We start from the raw sequence: 14,819 nt of genomic DNA, 5'->3' as shown, positions 1-14,819 counted from the left end.
TTGTCACACCCAGCGCCCCAAGGGGTCCCCAGCGCTGCTCTGGGGGGTGGGGGGGTGGGAGCGCTGCAGGTGTCGCAGTGGGAGAGGGGAGGTGCCTTAGCCCGCTGGCTCGGGACACCAGGTTTCCAAAGGTGTCCCTGCGTCCCATAGCCCGCCAACGCCTCGGGGTCGCGGGGCTACCCTCACGCTGCGCCCTTCCCACAATGCAACTCCGCTCGCTGCGGCCCTGGCGTACCCCAAGAGACAGCCCCCTGCCATTGCCTGGGCGAGTGATCTGCTCCACCTCCAACCCCGAGGGTACGGGTGCCGCAGCTGTGGCCCCAGCTGAGCCCCCGGGAGGGCGCGGGCAGGTGCTGGGCGGCGGCGGCGGTGCAGCCTCGGCTTGCTGGGGCAGCATCTGCGCGCTGCTCGCGCATCCGCTCGCACGGCACTTCCTGGATGCTCGGTCTCCGCCGGCTAGGGTCGCCGCGCTGTCCTCCAGCCTGGGAGAGAGGCACGAAGGTGCGGCGACCAGCGGCATGTGACCTGTGCACAGCTCCCCACCGCACGCAGCTCAGCTCGGAGGGCGCACGGGCAGGGAGGGATGATGGTCTGAAAAGGCCGCGCTCCCGTCCCCAAACTGCAGAAGCAAAAGGGCGCCGCGCCCCGCGGTAGCCAATGAGTCAGGCTGGAGCCCCTCCGCGCCGGGCGTGTGGATGTAAGTGTGAGGCTGGCGGGCAGAGTGTGGGTGGGGGGGAACTCTGATGCAATCAGCCCCGGGAGGAGGAGAGCCAGGGAGAGCCGCGCAGCCACGCCACTCTGCCTGAAGGTCGCCCGCCACCCGGCCCTTCACCTTCCCCCGAAACCTCCTCCCCGCCCAGCCTTGCTGACGAGGGGCCACCTTTCCCTAGCCAGACCTTGACACAAAGGACATCTAACTGCGGGGGACAGCCTGGAAGGGCGGACACTTTGGCGGCGGCGCCTTTCCCTTTATTTCTCGAGGTAAGGTGCGTTCGGAGGGCAGTGGGAGCGGCGGCGTGGAGGGCAGGAGAGGCGGTAATGCGGACAGCCTCCATGTCTCGTGGACCTGGGCAAGAGCGCGGCGGTGCCTTCCTTTCTAGAAGGCAGAGTCCAGTGCCCTTCCCGGAACGTGGGGACCCCAGATGCTACCGTTGCGTGCCGTGGCTTACTTTTTGGACTTGTTTTCATGGTGGTGGAGTGTGGCACCAGATCTGGTTCCTTTTTCGAGGTTTAGGGACCAAGCATGCGATGCGAGGGACAGAAGGTACACCGAGGAGTGAGTGAGTCCAGTCTACATGTCGGGCCTGGCAGGGCAACCGAGTCTCGGAGCCCGGCTGCCCAGCGCGCGGTAAACAGGTGCACGTTGGATGCACCTTCACGGGCTCAGCCCCTGGCTCCGCTCGGATTAGTGGGAGGATGCTGGCAGTGACTCACTTTCCTCTCCCGCCCTGGAGGTTCTTTCCAGAATGAAGAGCCGGTGATAGGCTACTTCCTTTGCTAGAGCCGGGTCCACTGGGGCGGGAGAACAAAAGGCCACTGCTTGCGCAGGACCCGGAGCCTGGTGCCCTGGTCTCCCCTCCCCCGCACCTGGCCCCAAACGTTGCGGCAAAAGGCTTTAATCTGGCCGGCTCCACGCGGGGAGGAAAACGCTCCCAAGATCTCGTGCTGCTCGCCCTCACCCTCCAGACAGCCCGGTTCTGGGCGCGGGGTTCCTCCGCACCCCTTGTGAACAGCACGCGGTTCCGGGCGCATCGCCGGCCCCTGGGTTTGGGTTTTCTTGGCCCATCTGTGCTCGCACTAGATACGAGTGCATATGGCGGCAAAAGGAATTTCGCGGTAAGCGCGTCACGCCGTGGACTGCCTTTCACAAGCTGCCTCCGGCCGAGGAAGGTGGTGCTTACTCCAGCCCTTTGTGTCTCGCTCTGCGGCGTGGACCCGGGCTTTCGCCAGCCGGTCCCATCGGTGGAAAACACTCTGGCTTTGGGGGATCGCGTGCTATTCTCAGCCGGATAGACGGTGTTGTACGTGGAAGAGAGGAAACGACCCACTGCTTAGGAAACGGTATGCATTTCCAAGATCTGACACCGCTGCGTGTTTCTTTCTTTCTTTTTTTTTTTTAAACTTAAAAAGAATAGAGTAGGGGGAAATAAATGTATGGTTTGCAGAACGCAGGGCCAGCAAGGCTGTAATTTGTCACCTTGATAAAAGAAACTGCAACTCGTGCTTTCTCTGACGTCAGAAGGACAACGGAAATAAAACCTGAGCTGGCTGGCCTCATTGTTAAATAACTCACCCTATAGGAAACTGGCAAGTCCCGCCGCCGATCTGGTATGGCCTCGCAACCTCTGCCTTCAAATGACTCCAATGACTTTGTTGTTCAGTTACTTAATTTCTCAAGTGTGTGGCTGAAAGCCACGGAGAAGCGGCCTAGTTTGATGGAGGTATTAATCTTAACAGGGCTTTTTTTTTTTTTTTTTAAAACCAGGTGCTGAATTTAGTGCATGCTGTGTAGCAGGCAGCAACTAATCAGATCAAGTTCCGGCTCCCTTGCCATGTCCATTCTCAACAGGAAACAGGCTATGGGTGAACGCATACAGAAATGCCAGGTGTTCAGGCCGTGAAGAAATGAGAGGGGATCGTGAGACCTGAGGATGCTTGAGATAGGGCGATCCTTTAGGAGGGGTTGTGTGAGGGGTGACACGTGTCTTCCTCTCTTAATGAGGAGCATGGACCCGCTATGGGAATAATTAGGGGAAGACTTTCAGAAGAAAGAGTGCTTACCATATCCGGGGTTGACTATAATTCAGCAAGATAGACAAGTAGATGGAAAGATACTTTTGAGTCTTTGAACTTTGGTTGTTTATGGATAGTTTGACCGTGCTTGGTGAACTGAGACTATGGTGAGAGGAGCCGTGGCATCTGCTTCCAAGCTCACTCACCCTTTCCTCCTCCAGTACCAGGGATAGAGGGATTGCTTCATCAATTCTTGCTGGATTACGACCTTGGCCGGGCAGCTCATCCAGCCCTTTACGATACCGTAGGTCATCTCTCCTTTTCAGTATCCTGTAACCCGTTCCTCTTCCTTGAAACATTGCAGTCTTCCTGCTCTGCTCTTCTTTTTACCACAGCCCCCCACTTTTGAGCAGTAGCAGGGCCATTGAAACAGCCCCCCCACTTGTCATTGTCTGCAAATGTGCAAGCCCACCGAGTAGATTCTTGGGGTGTAGGACTTGTGCGATGGGAGGCACCTGGAAGTGAAGACACAAGCATGCTTAGGAGTGAGGGAGTCGGCCCAGGCAATGGAACAGCTGCCCAGTTGTTCCTGTCCCTGCTAAATGCTGCTGCCCCAGCTCAGTCTGGGCACTTTCACGAATCTTACGTTTTCTTCTGTTTTTAAAATTGTTCGCGTTTTGTAAGGCCTTCGCTCTCCAGTGAGTTCCCACTTGCCTACAGATAAAATCTGAATTCCTTTGCCAGGTGCCCAGAACCGGACCCATCACCTCTTTGCATCTCTGCCAAATGACATTCTCTTTCTCCCCCCCCCCGGGCATGATGCAAATCCACCCTGCCCCCAGGTACTTTTCTGCCTCGATGATGATGTAGCTTCCAGATGAGAATGCCTACTGAAATCCTGTGTATTTGTGACAGCCTAGCCCGGGTGCTATTTTTCTGCCCTTTACAAGTGCTTAGTGACCACCTTCAGTGACATTTTCATAAGATCAAGGTGTCACTCTCATTACATGGTAAGGCTTAGTAGCCTCGGGAACTTGGGGCAAATTGTTGAGTTTCTCTGCACTTCAGGATTTCCACCCTCATTTATTAAATGAGGATGATGCCTGTGGTAGTTAGTGAGTTATCCGAGAGGTTTAATCAAGATGGTCGAGATGAGGTTACTCACACATTCTTATTTGTATGATTTGGTGGCTTGGTTATTGGTTTTCCGGTGATGATGGATTTCAAGCCAGTCATTAAAGGCAGAGGAATTCAGTTACCGAGAAGCCAGTGTGACATGGGGGTGGGGTCGGGTGGTAGGTAGCGCAGTGAGAGACTCACTTCCCGAGAGGTTGAAGTAACCTGTCAACTCAGGGCAACTCAGTCAACAGGTTGAGGGTTCACAGTCCCCATCCAGAGTTAGGGAAGATACAGTGAGAACCAGCCGGGAGACTCTGTGGACGAGTCAGGACTGTGGGGTCTAAGTTCACTGCCAATGGAAGGCATGGAGACGGTGTTAGTGCTCCTTAGCCCAGCTCCACAGTTGACTCAGCCTGAGTCTTTGAAACTCTACCAGTGCGTGCATGGACTCCATCTCCAAAGACAGATCAGCCAGGAGAATGAAAAGTAAACAAAACCCCGAGGGGAGGGGCGAGTCTGTCGTGGTTTAGATTGAAAGCAGAACACACAAACCAAGCATCCGAGAGTACACAAGAGCAGCCGCGTGTTGCCCAGTGAAATCTTAGCAATGTGAAGCCACGCGAGCTCGCCTGGCTTTTCCCTTTGATTTTTACTAAACCATCCAGTTGCTGACATCACGGGGCCTCGGCCTCAGGTTACAACGTGTGGCCTGTATTATTCCCAGGCCTGGAGGCCCTTCCAGAGAGACTGCCAGGATCACGTGAAGGTGTAATGTGAGGATCTCGGTTTCCATCCCTTGCAGTGACGGAGGAGGCTGGAAAAGGAAAGGAAAGGGACAGGTGGCCTGAGGTGTGGAAGGAAGAGGGGCTGATGGGAGAGGTCAGAACTGAGAAGAGTAGGCTTTAACTTGTCCTTGTTTTTGTTGTGGTTGTAAACTGGTGAGTGCTGGTGGGCATAGTTTGTGAGGTGCACTTCAGAGATCCTTTGGAGTTAATTGCTGGGTAAAAATTAGGATGTCGCTTCACACATGGATTTCTAGCATTCCTTTTAAAAAATGTCAGTGGGTCTGGTGGCGCATGCCTCTAGTTCCAGAACTCTAGAGGCAGAAGTAGGTGGATCTCTGTGAGTTTGAGGCCAGCCTGGCCTACATAGTGAGTTCTAGGCCAGCCAAGGCTATGCGATAAGACCCTATCTCAAACTAAACAAAACCCTAAAGATCGGGTTTATTCCTGCTGCAGGTTGGAGGGACCTGAGTAAGACTAGTGTTTTCCAGTTCTGTGAGCATACGCTGTACTGCTCATCTCCCTTGCCTGCCTGGACACAATAGCTGTATTTGATCTTAGTCTTTAATCTCAATCTGTGGATCTGAAGGCTGGCTTCCTGTTAGATCCCCCCCGCCCCCGAGAGCTCTTGAAATACGCATGGTGTATTAGACCCATGGCGTTACAGACCCATGGTGTGTGAGCTCACTCTTTATCTCTGATTTTCTTTTTTTAAGGTTCCCTCGTCCAGCTAGAATGACAGCTACTAGTCTTGAGTCGGCAGTTGAGAAGCTGTGTCCATAGGTTCATCTGCTTAGTTAAAGTTGACCTGAAAACAGCCAGATCAATCAGAAGGTTTGAGAACCGGAGAAATCTTGAAAGAACATCAGTTCCTTCAACCTCTAGTGACCCATATAGAAAAAAGGAATTGTTCACTTTCTGTACCATTGCGTGATTTTTTTTTTTAATTTAGCTTATTTAATTTTTTTACTTAAGAAATTTTTTTTATTCACTTTACATACCAACCACAGATTCCCCCTCTCATTCCTCTTCCTGCTCCCCTTCCAGCCTCCCACCCCACCCCACTCCCCATCCCCTCCTCCGAAAGGGTAGGGCTTTTTGAATGGCCAAGTGTCTTGGGGACTTTTTCCTCTTATCAAATTGAGGTACATATTTAAAGATATCTTTGTCGAAATGATCCACTTTTCACATGCTTCCTTGTGGTGCTTTCAATCCTCTACGTTTGTGTTTTTCCTGGGGTATTTCGTTAGGACTTGGCGTCGGAGCTCAGCTAGGGGCTAAATACAGTACAATTACTGCCCAGTGCTTCTAGTACAAGATTGGTCTGTGATCAGAAACGTCAACCCACCAAAACACACGTATCCGAGAGAAACGCTTTTCTTTAGTGTTCTAAGTTGTTTCTGACTCCATACCTTTTGTAGTAATTCTAGAAATCCATGTAATTTTCACTTAATGGGAGTTTCAGTTGTATTACTGTTCACACCGGTGTACTCACTGTTCTCATGAAGCTAAACTTCAAATGTTGATTTATTATATCGTTATTATTATTTTACAGTAGTATAGAATCTGTTTTCCCACATCCAACGTTATATGTTGGCCTTACGACCTGAGTTTGTATCTCAAGGAAATCGGTGCCATTTTGAAACATGCAAATATGGATATTAATTCACAGATAACATAGCTTGGGCATATTGAAAGCAGGAACTTGGGTGATACTGTGGGGACCTGAACAGTCATAGAATGGAGCAGTAGGAACAGGAACTGGGACACCATGGACAGGATAGAGTGCAGTGGGCAGTTATCACTATGTCCCCAGTGGCTGGCGGGGCTCGTCCTGGGTGAGCCTTCTGTAACACTGAGTTGGTCCTTCATCAGTATGCTGCCATTTTTAGCCAGATCCCATCCCCCTTTGCTGTGGCGGTTTAGAGCCATTTCCAGCCTGGTCTACTGGAAGCCTGCAATGACCCCTCATATGTGATAACTAGAAACATCTCCAGACTTTGCTAAGTATCTCCTGATGGGCCAAGTTTCTCCTGCCTGAGACAGACAGCTTTGATACACTTTTTTTGGACTTTTTGAAACAACATAGACTATCTTAAAACATTCCAGCACAGTGGCCGGATATGATCAAAACACCTTCGATTATGTTGCGCTCGATGGTTTTAAATGTATTTTCATACCTGTCTCATCCAGATTCAACATGAAGGAACAAGTTCATGAAGGTCAAGCAGGGCTGTCTGTGCCTCTTCACACTCTTGTTTTTATTTCTCTTTTCTGGAGAAATTGTGCTTGTTAGGATCACTGTGTGTCCGCAGATTTAACTTAAAAAAAAAACTTCTGTCGTTTTGAGTGTTAACAAATGTCTACTATGCTATGTACCTATGATGTCTGTGTTACCTTAGTACCTCTCCCCATCAAACTGAAATTGAAAAACAAAACAAAAAAAATTATTAAAATATGAATCCTGATCTAAGCCGGTGAGTAATCAGCATAACAGATATGTGTGAATTCATCACAAATAAATAACCACAGGTTGGTCACTAGAGAAGCTTTTACAGAAGAGGTTGGCTTGACGTTCTTAGAAAAAGCAAACAACACAGCCTTGGAAGACAAGGTCCCGTTTGCACATGCCTGATGGAAAGTGGGGAGAGTGTGGACAGGGCCCAGTGGGAACTGCCTGGGAGCAGCCCCACTGCAGGAATGCAGAGGCCCAGCACAGTGCAAGGGGAAGTAAACAGAGGGCCAGGAGCAATGGGGCTTCCAATGCCAGGCTCCAGAAATCACGTCTGTACACATCTGGAACTGTCACGGTCCGCGGTGGGGGAAGAGAAAGATGCAAGGCAGATGTTTTCCAGAAGAATCCTTTTCTACAGCTAGGCGAGCAGAAGGGCCCCAGAGGTGGCGTGGAGGGAAGGTGGGAGAGGTAGCATTGTGCAACTGTAAGAAACGGAGGGAAGGGATGGGGCATTTTGAAGGAAAACTGGCCGGACTTGGTGACTGATTCACTAGGGGGTCTTAAAGTGACACACACAGTTGTCGAAAGTGAGAAGGTTGGAAGTTTGACTGAGGACAGGCGATGTGCTCTGCGTCCATTCTGCGGTGGCTGTGTGGACAGCAAACATCTGTGTGCACATGTCCAGCAGGCAGCCGGAGACTTAAAGAATTTATGGAAATTTCTGAGCAGGAAGGAACTGACAGAGCTGCTCTCCTCCCCCAACCCACCCCTCTCTTTTTACAGATTAAAAAACAAACCATGTTTTGTGTGGAGGGTCATGGTCATCATCCAGCAGAGTTTAGAAGGGAAATCCCATGTTACAGTACAGCAAAGGAATTCTAGTCTACAGTGAGAAACTGGGAAAGGAGACCTGAAAGATGCTTGTGGGATGAACCCTCACACTCGATGGGAGTTTGGAATGTGCAGAGAGCTGGAGGAGCAGGGTCAGAGAATGGCCCCTGCCCTTAGGGCAGGCGGAGGAAGGCAGCTGGGAAGCAACAAAAAAACAGGCAAGAGGTCAGGAGTCAAAGAGAAAGAAGGCTGAGGAAAGCCATTTGCCTTGATGAGGAAAGTCATTTTAGCTTGCCAGAGCCAGGCAGGCACTGCTAGTAACTACGATGCAAGGCTAAACCATGGCATTTATGACTGTGCCCACCAGCGTATGTCAGCTTGCCCAGCTGGGGTCATTTGGGAAGAGGAATCTTAATCGGGAAAAGGCCCACAGAAGTTTGGCCTACAGGCAAGTCTTTTGAGAATTTTCTTGATTAATGATTGATGTGGAAGGACTCAGCCATCTTGGACAGGTAGTCCTGGGTTATATAAGAAAGCAGGCTGAGGAAGCCGTGGAGAGCAAGCCAGTAAATTCCTCCGTGGCTTCTGCTCGGTGCCTGCCTCCAGGTTCCTGTCTTGACTTTCTTTCATGATGCACTGTGGTCAGGATATGCATGCTGAAATAAACCCTTTCCTCCCCAAGTTGCTTTAGGTCATGGTGTTTTATCACAGCAACAGAAACCCTAACTAAGACAATAACTACATTATATCATATGAGCAGGGTAATAGTGTATCTTCATTTCCTAGATGTTCGGGAAGCTGAGGCAAGAGAACTTAACCTGGCGTCACATAGCTCCTGTATGGTGGAGCAAGAATTTGCTGGTCAAACATGGCAGCATTAGCGGATTAGGGAAGACGAGGGCAAGTATGTCAGAGGTAGTTGGAAGGAAAGAGCATCTCTGGACAGGTTACTGTGTTACTGAGAGTGCGGGGCAGAAGCCAGGAGGCCAGAGAGGATGAACGTTACGTGGCCCTATGAAGCACCAACGATTGCATTGGCCTGGTCTGGGACTTTAGACAAGAGGAAACAGCCTGTTTCTGAGATGTGCTAGCTCTCACTCTTGGTCTCAAAGACCATTTTTATTGTTGCCCGTCTCCCAAGGATCCCAAGTTTTAAAGATTTCGATGGTCAACATTAAACTCTCAATTGAAGTGTCACATGCACCCCCCCTGCTTAGATAGTTGTTTTGTTTACATTTAGAGTGTGCACGTGTGTGCACACACAGGGCCAGCTGTGGTGCCGTGGCATGCACTGGAGAGTCGGAGGACAGCTTTGAGAGGAAGTTTTCTCCTTCCACCAGGCAGCTCCTGGGATCAGACTCAGGTCATTGGGCTTGGCAGCCAATCAATCTGCCTAGCCATCTTGCCTGCCCTAGATCTTTAAGTATTTTTTAAAGATTGCTTTTATTGTTTAATTATGTGTATTGTGTGTTTGTGTGTGGGTAAGTGCATGTGTGAGTGCAGTGTCCTGGGAATCCAGAAGAGGGTGTGGCATCCCTTGGAGCTGTGTCCCCATATAGGCCTTTGGATCTGAACTCAGAGCCTCTGCTAGAGTGGAAAATGCTCTTAACTGCTGGGTCATCCCTTCAGCCCCACATCTTTGGTTTTGTTTGCTTGTTTGTCTGTTGTTGTTTTGTTTGAGGTAGGGTCTCACTGTGTAGCACCGGCTGGGCTCACTCACTGTGTAGACAAGCCGACTTGCAGCAGTCCTCTGCCTCGGCCTCCCTGTGCTGAGATTACAAAGTGTGCCCCTATTCTAGGTTCATAATGGTCAGATTCTGTGTGTAATAGTTACTGAGGTTGGCTATCTACTGTGGTTTTTTTTTTTTTCTTGTTTTATTTACCCAGTGATATGTGACATTATTAGCTACAACCTTGGCTTATTACATTTAGATAGATAACCCAACTAAAAGATGGGATATACAATATATATATATATATAATATATATTATATATGTTATAATGTTCTATAAGATGACATTATAGTTAACTTGTTTAGCCTATCTGAGGCCTTTTGAAATAGACCCATGTTAGCATTTGGATACTTATCACTACAGTGTTAGTGCAGAGATCTGGGACTAGTGGTGAGAAGAGACAGCCAGGAAGAATAAGACCATTTTCTGACTATCTGTCTGTCTGTGCTTGTCTGTCTGTCTGTCTCTCAGTGCATGTACGTGTGTGTGTGTGTGTGTCTCAGTGTTCTGTGTGTGTGTATGGGTGTGTGTGTGTGCACACGCGCATGCACAGGTGTTACTGTTTCCGAGTCCATCCATCAGTGTACACATCCTAGTTTGGGTGTCTTGCCTATTAGAATAATGCTGCAATGAACATGTGAGTGCAGATATCCTCAAGAAGTGGTGATTTCATTTCCTCTGGGTGTGTGCCCAGAAGCGGGATTGCTGGGTCATATGGTGGTTCTATTTTTAATTTCTTTAGAAATTGCAATGTAAGTTTCCACCTACAATGTACAAGGCCTCTCCCTCTCCACACCCTCCCTGACACTTGTTATCTCTTGAGTTTTTGCTGAGCACCATCCTAATGGGTGTGAGGTTGTAGTTCTTCTGTGGTTTTGATTTGCATCCCCAGTTACTAGTGGTGCTGAGGACTTTCCATGTATCTGGTAGCTATTGGCATGTCCTCTTTGGTGACACTCCCTTAAACTGCTGACTTAGTTAGCTGTTATAGTTGATTCCAGCTGTTGTTGATCTAGGATACCTACCAGCTGTTGATCTAGGATACCTACCAGCTGTTGAGCTAGGATACCTACCAGGTGCTGAGCTAGGATACCTATCAGCTGTTGAGTTAGGCTATCTAGTAGGATATCTAGGATACCTATGATCACATTAGCTCTTCATAATAAAAACAACCAACAGGAGCTGGAGAGCTAGCTCAGCAGTTAAGAGCACTGGGTGCTCTTCCAGAGGACCCAGGTTCCATTATCAGCACCCACAAGGCAGCCCACAACCACCCGTGATACAGAGCTAGCCAGGCATCGCATCTTAGCACTAAGCATATTAGTACTGTTCCCAGGGGGAAGTAGTGCCTCACCATCCTCCTCCAGTCTAAGAAACACAATTCAAGTCCGGATCTCTTCAGGGTCTATTTATCTCTCCTCCTTTTTCTTGTCTTTCCCTCATTCCTTCCTCATGCATGCAATACATGCACATGCATATTTCAGAAATCTTCCTGGATTTTGTCTCTGTTCTCTTAGTTTGATCTCTGTCACGCAAAATGTTTTATGGTGTACCAACATCTTATGTGGGATGGCCTTGCGTGCTTAAACAGGTTCCGGGTGACTTAAAGCCAGATGAGTTTATTTGTGTGTTCCCTCCTCTGATACATAACACAGTACAGTCTTTGTACTTTACTTTAGTGCTATGCTAAAATGTACCCGGATAATCCTTGCCTTGAGAACAAAGATTCTTGTGGTAAAGATCAAAAGTACTCTACAGCGAGTGAGCTGTGACTTGTAACTATTTTAAATGTTGAGGTGTAGTTAGGTTAACATTAAGATCTTCATATGATTTTTTTTTATTTAATTGTATAGTCTGTGGCGTGTGCGTGTGCGTGTGCGTGTGTGTGTGTGTGTGTGTGTGTGTGTGTGTGTGTGTGTACGTGTGCACATGCCACAGCAAGCATGTGGATGTCAGAGACAACTTGTGGGAGTTGACTGTCTCCTCTCACCATGTGGGTCCCAGACATTGAACTCAGGTCATCAGCCTTTGGTGGCGAGTGCCTTTCCCCACCAGCTTGACCCACTTTATCTTTTTGGGCCATCGTCTTATATTTTGAGACAGGGTCTCTCACTGAACCTAGAATTTATTATTTCCACTAGACTGACTGGCCAGTGAGCCCTACGGATACATTCATTTCCTCCCTCTCTCTCAATGCTGGGGTCACAGGCAAGCTGCCAGGATTTCACCTGGGCAAAGGGGACCTGAACTTGGGTCCTCATGTTCATTCGGCAAGTTCTTTATTGACTGAGCCGTCTCCCCAGACCCTGATGTTTTGTTTTGTTTTGTTTCTCCCATTTCTTTGGAATCAAAGGCTCTCTCTAGTAGCCCAGACTGGCCTCAAATTCACTGTCCTTCTGTCTTAGTTCCCCAAGTTCCAGATTATATGAGTGTGCTACTACCTTAATTGTGATAGTTTTTTTTTTAAAGATTTATTTATTTATTATATATACAGCATGTATGACTGCAGGCCAGAAGAGGGCACCAGATCTCATTACAGATGGTTGTGAGCCACCATGTGGTTGCTGGGAATTGAACTCAGGACCTCTGGAAGAGCAGCCAGTGCTCTTAACCTCTGAGCCATCTTTCCAGCCCCTGGTGATAGTTCTTATCTTTCAGGGAAACTAATTTTTTTTTGTTTCTTAAATCCAACCTTTACTTCCTACCTCCATTGACTCTACTTCTACTGAGAAGTCTCAGCTCAGGCCCCATCTCTACCTGTCAGTCTGTCCATCAAACATCTGGGCATCAGCTGTAACAGATTGGGTTACCATTGGGCACCCTTGTGTACCATTGGGCACCATTGGGCATCAAGCTATTAATCAGGCATTAGCAGTGATCATGAAGACTTGTGTTTGTTGACAGAATTCAGGGTAGAGAATTATATCTTAAATGAAAATGAATATATTAAAAAAACTCAAAGCCTAGCATGGTGACGCCCAAGTGTAATGTCTGCACTTGGAAGGTAGAGGTAGACGGATTTTGAAATTCAAGGCCATCCTCAGACAGCCTAGACTTTGTGAGACTGAGTCTCAAAGGAAAACAAAAACAAACACCTAAAAACACACACGAAGAAGATCTCTCAGTGGGCTGTCGGAGTCTCATTTTCTTGAATGTATACATTTTCCTTTGTAGCCGTCCTTTATTTGACAGGCTTACTGAGGGTGTTCTTGTGAGAGGTGGCGTCTCCACAGAAGACTGGACAACCTACGGTGACTCACTGGTAGCAACGTCACTGCTTGCTGAGACGACAGATACCCTTAGACATGTTTTCCTCTTTGTAGAGCTGTGCTTCTCCCAAAACCTGTATTATTTGTTAGCGAGGAACTGACTTTTGGTCTTGCCTATGCATGTAAGCATACTGTCTATGTGTATGTGTATACATGTTCATGTGTGTGTACCGGTGTGGACCCACGTATGCTCATGCTCACTTGCATGCATGTGGAGGTCAAAGGTCAGCCTTAGGTGCCTTCCTTAGTCTCTTTTCCACTTCATTTTTTTTTTTTTGAGGCAGATTCTCTCACTGAGCCTGGAGCTCATCAGTTCGAGTTCCAGGGATCCACCGGTCCCTACCCCACCCCAACTCTGGGAGGACAGACACACACAATGTGCACAACTTTTCCATGGGCGGCTTTTCCACGAGGACTCGGGGGTGGGGGGGTGGGGGGGTTGAATTCGGATTCTCGTGATTTACTCCTAAGCCATGTCCCCGGAACTAACAGCTTCGAAAAGCACTTCTGTCCTTCAGAACCCTTACAGTGAGAAAAGTAGGTTAAAAACAATCTGAAGTCTTCAGTGTTAAAGGGGAAGTTGCGGGGGTAGATATGGAAAAAGAGACAAGAAAGCAAAAGGAATGAGATAGGAGGAGGAGGAGGAGGAAATGAGTGTGTCTCGGTGGCCTATTTTTAGGTGGTGGAATTTCTCTTATGTTTGTTCTAGAGACTCTCCATCAAGTGTGTATTACTCTCGGGGACAAAAAGAAAAGTCACGGTCCAGTCCAAATAACTTTTCTATAACACTGTCTCAGGTCCCGTTTAAACTTCCTCATTACTGAGTTCTCAAATAAGGATAATTTGAGCATCAAGTATTTCCCAATCAATCAATCAGTCAATCAATCTCAGGTGGGATGAGAGGCATGACGGACTTTGTGGTTTCTGTTTCTTCTCCAGTTTTTTTTGGTTTTTCGAGACAGGGTTTCTCTGTGTAGCTTTGGAGCCTGTCCTGGATCTTGCTCTGTAGCCCAGGCTGGCCTCGAACTCACAGAGATCCGCTTGGCTCTGCCTCCTGAGAGCTGGGATTAAAGGTGTGCGCCACCGCCACCCAGCTCTTTTACAGTTTTTATCTTCAAGAACACGTTAGGCTTCGAGGAGACTTACTTCATACCCTCGACAACTTCCTGTGTGATGAACTTGTACTGACTTGTGTTTGCATAGGTGTAGTGGGCGGGGTTTGGGTAACCATTGTCATGTTCATTTCCCTACATGACAAGTTAATGATATTTGTATACTACACACACACACACACACACACACACACACACACACACACACACACACACACAAACACAGAGATATGAACAGTTAACTTTAAACATTAAACTCCAAATCTTGTACTAAATATATTCTGCTCTTAGAAAACCCCTGCCTGGTACCCCACTGCCTTCTAGTTTGGAGGGAGAAACAGTTGACGCAGATTAGAAATTCCATCCCCTTCTCTCAGGCCTGTGGCCTCACTTCAGCAGCCTCTCAGATAGTTTTAGAAGCAAGAGTGAACGTCACGAGTTTAGAAATTACCCAGCCTGCTTTGTGGGCCAGTTTCCCTTAAAGGAGGCCCAGAGGTGAGGATGGGGTTTAGCTGCTTGAATGAAATGCACTCAGTTTTGTCCAGAGAAGATGGGCAGCCATTGCCTCTATTTGAAGACCCCCAAAGCAGTCAAAGCTGGACTCAGCTGTCCCTGCCCGCCCCCAACACACACACCCCGCCGCCGCCCCCAGGCTTCCTGAATTCCCAGAGGTGCCCGGTGCAGCAGGTCGGAGAGACTCCTGGAACCTGAGATATTAGAATGTGCTTACGCTGTAGAAGTTTAAACACCCGCCACCAGAGAAATTTCTTTCTAGATGGGAGAA

The 14,819-nt window shown here is 48.5% G+C and overlaps 1 protein-coding gene across 4 annotated transcripts in view; it reads left to right on the top strand.

The window, feature by feature from the left end:
* Window positions 1-324: 324 nt before the first annotated feature.
* The window catches only part of Slc38a1 (solute carrier family 38 member 1), a 67,459-nt gene continuing 52,964 nt past the window's right edge, over window positions 325-14,819 (top strand). Inside the window, exons 1-2 of one of the 4 annotated variants that reach the window (XM_052748771.1) lie at window positions 325-697; window positions 895-981. The gene's annotated coding sequence lies outside the window, so the exon portion shown is untranslated. Of the gene's footprint in view, window positions 698-890; window positions 982-1,112; window positions 2,062-14,819 lie in introns of those variants that run through there. The other 3 variants (XM_052748770.1, XM_052748769.1, XM_052748772.1) reach the window with 3 other exon arrangements.

This window comes from Peromyscus californicus, unplaced genomic scaffold (assembly GCF_007827085.1).
Source record: "Peromyscus californicus insignis strain IS unplaced genomic scaffold, ASM782708v3 Scaffold_20__1_contigs__length_68692818, whole genome shotgun sequence".
NCBI classification, from domain to species: Eukaryota; Metazoa; Chordata; class Mammalia; order Rodentia; family Cricetidae; genus Peromyscus; species Peromyscus californicus.
This window is presented reverse-complemented; position numbering and strand designations above follow the sequence as displayed.